Raw genomic sequence first — 6000 nt, forward strand, 5'->3', positions numbered from 1 at the left:
TTCTTTAAATTCCCTGTTTGTGTCTTTGAAAGTATGAACTGTAGCTGATGTTAGGCTCAGGGGAAAGACTCTAACCCTGTGACTGGTGGGTTGTGTGTCTCTAACAAGGTCTTGGCCTCTGTTCTATAGAGCTCAAAAGAAAGACTTATACCCTGTGCAATATACAAGTGCATCAGGTGGTTGCTCATTAAAAAGCAGTTGTTAGAGAATTAAAAAATACAAAGATGGAAAAGAGGGGGGAGAGTAGCCATGCTGAGCTCTGTATTTATAGACAGCTTACTAGGACCCTTAAATCCCTCTGATGATGGTGCTGCCTTATGCTTCTTTCACACACATCCTGATCCTCAGCGTTGTAGGTTGAAAGAGAAAACACCCATTGTGTCCTTTATAAAAAGGGACCTGAATGCCTTATCCCCAAACTTCTTACTAGGCCAGAAGATACCAAGATCCTACTAATTAATTGTAAGACAGTGAATCTGGGTGGGTTCTCTTAAGTGCTGAAGCATATCAACATGCCAAAGGGATACTCTGCACTCTGCTGTTGGCTGAGGCCCAAGGTCTCTAAAGCTAGTAAGCTAGAAAGCATAAAGGATTCTCCTAATTCTAATGATATTGATTGGGACTCCCCGGGGGAAGAATTTGTGGTAGGCTGATAAGGTCCTCCCAAGATGTACACATCCTATTGCTGAACCTTGAATGTTACCTTACATGGCAATGACTTTGAAGATGCGATTAAGTTAAGGATCTTGAGATTTGGAAACTGTGCTGGATCACCCGAGTGGGCCCTAAATGTAATCACAGGCATCCCTGTAATAGGGAGCCTAGGGAGATTTCATATAGAAGAAGAGAACGCAGTGTGATCACAGAGGCCACAAGCCAAGGAATGCAAGTAGCCACCACAAACTGAAAGAAGAGATTGCCTCCTAGAGCCTCTGAAAGGAGCACAATCCTGTAGACACCTTGAGTTCAGCCCAGTGAAACTTATTTCAGAGTTCTTGCCTCAAAACTGTGAAAATATGATTTGTTGTTGTGGTAAGCCACTACGTTTGTGGTGATTTGTTACAGCGGCCTCATGAAACTAAAATAAGAGTTTACCAACATCAGCTGAGTAGAGAAAATCTCCCTGAAGCATATAGTATAACCATCCAAACATAAACATTTTAAGGAAGAGTGAACTGGAATAGAGGTCTAGGTTTAATTTGAATGGAAATTCAAAAAAAATTTAAAATTTTTGAGCAATTAGTAGATGAAAGGATACTGATTGGTTCCTTTGCTTATATAATGCTGGCTTTAAATTAACCTCAACTTCTGCCTAGATGAACTTGGCTGATATATCTTCTATTCTTCAAATTAGTAATTTATTCTGGGATCCACTAGACTAATGGAAATAGGTGTACACAACTATGTTGTCCACCCACTTTAACATTCATGGGCACAGCTTGTGGTCTTTTCCTTGCTCTTCTTGGTGAAGTAAATAATGAGCATGCCTTCATGAATTAGGGTACATGATGGTGCGAGGACTTATTAAGCAAATTTGGTGTAGTCCAATCAGTATATCATTATTCTGAGCATTCCATTGGGGGTGGGGAAGACCAGAGCCAGTCCCAGTTAGATTCCATGTGAAACCAACACCAGGCAGTTATTTCTCATGGGAGCATTTTTCCTTTAAGAGATGAAAAGAAACATATAAGGTGATGGATCTCTACCCACACCAAGGATTATTCGGCTGGTGTGCAATCTCATCCTCTAGCTGATAGATTAGCACACATTTTAGAGACTAGGGCCAATCCTCCTCAGATCCCATTTTCTTAATTTGACCCAGTGGCCCATAAAACAGGTCATAGACTATCTTCTGCTTTTGAGGCTTGAGCTGAATGGAAAGAGCATCTCTCTCCTCTTGCCCACATGGTGACACCCTAATTCACTGTTTTCAGGAATACCTGATATTAGTGATATAATCACTGGTGTGCCACATCATGTAGACCCTTCTATTATAGTTTCTGACAAATTGATTTTATTGGGTCTCTGTATCTCCTCACTGTTGCCGCTATGTCTTGATCATAGTGAACACATACACTGGTATCTCACTCATCCACCTCACTAGACATGCTATAACAAGGCCTAATTAAAGCACTCCTCATTTCCTTTTGAATTCCAGATATTATTGACAATATTAAATGCCCTAACTTTACTTTTCAAAATACACAACACTGGGCCCTTGAACAAGGCATTCAATAGAACTTTCATCTTCTCTATTGACCCAAGGCTGCCAGTCTTAGAGTATCACAATGACTTGTTTAAACAAAATTCACTGAAATAGTAAAGAAAAACATATGATACTATTCATGGGTATTTATCCTTCCACTGGCCCTCATTATACTAATTACCACCTTTGGGGCCTCCTACACCACACCAAAATGCTCTGAAAGCGCCTCAATTGTCTTTCCTTGTCTTCCATGGTGTCACTTGGTTTATCAGGATCTATGAAGGACACATTAAACTAGGCATTCTTCCCTGACTCTTCTCCTCTTTCATCCATCCCCTTTTTGTTCTTTCCCCATCCAAATTGATATGGAAAGTATATCAGGGATGAATTGTTTTGTTCTACTCACTATTAAATAAATGCCCCTCTGGGTATCTTTTAGAGCTATTCTGGCATGAAGGGGAAGAAGAAGGAGAAAAAAATAATGATGGTGATGATGATATGCCTAAATCACAAGCTTTGTCAACATTTTCTGGGTATGTTTAATAGTCTCAATGATGAGGTCACTCACAAAGTAGAGATCACATATCCAGGACCCACACCAAGAGCAGTGTGGATAGCAGAAACAGTCTAAAATGATTAAAATTGCCATTGCTCAGAAACTTCATCCAGTAAGGAATGCATGCTCTGCCTCATAGATAGGATAGTTTCTGATATGGAAACTGCAACAAGTCCCCACTATGCCCATGTGGTCAGTGGCTCTCCAGTGCATCAGGTTCTATCATCCACATAACATGCATGTTTTTGTGTGACCTTCTGGCTTATCACAGCCTGAGTATGCCTACTTTGGGAAATAACCTGGGCCTGGGAAACTGCAGGTTATTGGGAGGGCCCCACCTGGAAATAGAAAAGTTACTGGACTATATTTTGGCCATGCTGCCACCAATGCTTGGCCTTTTCAACAACACTGCTACAGCCAACCACTAGAAGGAACAGTAATTTCATTCCCACTTCACTGGCAACATTTCGTAGTGTTTAAAGTAGTTGTTATTGGCTATTTGAAATTCACAAAGGAGTCACACTGCACAGGAGGCCACACATATACTTGTGACATGTCACACTGTTAGCCCTTTTGGATTAACGTCCCACTGCCCAGATGTTGCCTCTTAAAGTATATGCCAGACCATTAAAGAAAGGGCAATGGAAAGCTTCATGTGAGGATTACTATTATATCCACAATGTGATGATAAAACAGTAGCCTGGTGGATTTTTTGTCTCATTTATTCAATTACATTTATCTTTGTCGAACTATATTTATACATTTCTGACTTTGTGACTAACAAAACATTATGTCTTAAGGTCCTAAATTCAGCCCAAAATTATTATAAACAGATTGTGGTCCATGGTCCCACTGTCAACCAAGTCTGTTAGGGCCTGATGGTCCAGCCCAGAAGCTGGACTAATCCCTGATAATGACATTAGAATTGCAGCTGAACTTATTCCCTATGGTGATCCCAGCCTTGCAAATGGAAATAGACTCATTCATCATGTTGACCCCTGTCAACTATTGGGCCCATCTCAGGTAACATCTTCCATGGCCCCAAACCCTCATACCTCCTTATCAAATGTCTCCTCCAATGTTTTATAATTTGCTGGTTGTTTTAGGGTTTCTAGTATACATTTTTATGTTATCACTGTCTACCTTCAAGTGACATAAACTTCACAAATGTAATAACAACATTACAGTAGTATACTTTATTTCTCCTCTACTGGTCTTTGTTATTGTTGTCATACATATGTTATAAACAGTACAAGCATTGTTATTTTAAAAACAGACAACAGGGGCGCCTGGGTGGCGCAGTCGGTTAAGCGTCCGACTTCAGCCAGGTCACGATCTCGCGGTCCGTGAGTTCGAGCCCCGCGTCGGGCTCTGGGCTGATGGCTCAGAGCCTGGAGCCTGTTTCCGATTCAGTGTCTCCCTCTCTCTCTGCCCCTCCCCCGTTCATGCTCTGTCTCTCTCTGTCCCAAAAATAAATAAACGTTGAAAAAAAAAAAATTTAAAAAAAAAAAAAAAAACAGACAACAGTATTTGAAAGATATTTTAAAAAGTAGAAAAATCTGATGTATTTACCATTTCTTGTGTCTTTATTCCTTGAATAGATCCATTTTTCCATCTGGTACCATTTTGCTTTGCCTGAGGACTTTCTTTAATTTTTTTTTTTTTTGGTAGTCTTCTGGTGATAAATTATTGGGAGATTTTGAATGGTAGAAAAAGATATTATTCTCCTTTCCATTTTGAAAGCTCTTATTTTCCTAGTGTAGATTTCATATATGAACATTTTGTTTCATTGCTCTATGACGTTGTTTCCCTCTCTTTCCAACTGCATTATTTTCACAGGTAATTTGCTGCCATCCTTATCTGTGTTTCTCTTAATGTACTATGACTTTGTTCTCATAGTTCTTAAAGATTTCTCTACAAGCGCTCTTGAGCAATTTGATTTTGATGAGCACTGATAGTTTTCTTCATGTTTCTTGTAACTGGACTTTGTCAAGCCTCCTATGTCTGTGAGTATATCATTTTCAACAAACTTTGGACACGTTTGGCCATTATTTTTATGCCCCCTCCTTCAAGGATCCTAATTACACATATATTAGGAAATCTGAAGTTGTTCTGCAGCTTCCAGGTAATCTGATCATTGTTTTACCTCTTATTTATTTCTGTTTTATAGTTATATAGTTTATTGCTGTGTCTTTGAGCTTATTATTCTTTTCTTCTCTATGATCTAATCTGATCATTTTGTCCATTTATTTTTTATGTTATTTTTCATCTCACATATAGTAGTCTTCATCTCTTGATGTCCAATTTTGGTGTTTTCCTATGTCTTCTATGATTCAAATAAATTTTTGAAATTTATGGAATATAACTATAGTACTTTAAATGTCACTGTCTACTAGTTTTAATATTTTTGTCAGCTTGGGTTCACTTCCAATAGATTAATTTCCCTCCTCATGATAGGGTAGTATTTTCTTGTACGTTTGCATACCTGGTTTGATAGGATGCCATGCATTGTGAATTTTACTTTGCGTGCTGGACATTTTTGAGTCCTTCAAATATCCTGGAGTTTTTTTTGGGGGGGGGGAGTACAAAGTAAGGCTATTATTGCACGTTGGATTTTTTCTATTTCTATGTATTCAAATTTACTTTTTTTTCCTGCAGTGTCTAATATGCTCTTGAGCCCATTCAGATAAATTTGTACCTTACATATAATTATTCTATAACTGGAACAGAGGAGGTACCCAGTAAACATTTACTGTAAGAAAGTATAAATGAATAACTGTCACTTAACTTTTTAGATTTGGTTAATTCTAGTAGAATTCTGCTTTTTCATCACCACTTGATCTAATGAGTCCCATTGTTCAAGACATTTTTTATGGTTATAGAAATGTTTCATGTCTTTCCTCTTCAATCTGTCCTTATCAGATCATTGGTTTTGCTTTTTTGCCCTCTGATGGCAGGGTATCATAATAATCCCTGGGACAATCTTGCCAACCTCTATTGTGAGCTTGGCTATCATTATATTCTTTTGGAACACTTCCATCACTTTTCACAGTCTCATAGAAGGACTTTACTACGCTTTTAAAAAACACATCATTATGTGAGATAAAGATAAAACATATTCAACTACCTTTCTTGTACTGTTGCTTTCTGATATTTTGTCTTCTATTTAAATGGTGAGGGTGGGAGAGCAGAATTACTTGCACATAGTCCAGAAGTCATCCAGTAGTTACAAGATCAA

This window comes from Leopardus geoffroyi, chromosome X (genome assembly GCF_018350155.1).
Source record: "Leopardus geoffroyi isolate Oge1 chromosome X, O.geoffroyi_Oge1_pat1.0, whole genome shotgun sequence".
In the NCBI taxonomy this organism is placed as follows: Eukaryota; Metazoa; Chordata; class Mammalia; order Carnivora; family Felidae; genus Leopardus; species Leopardus geoffroyi.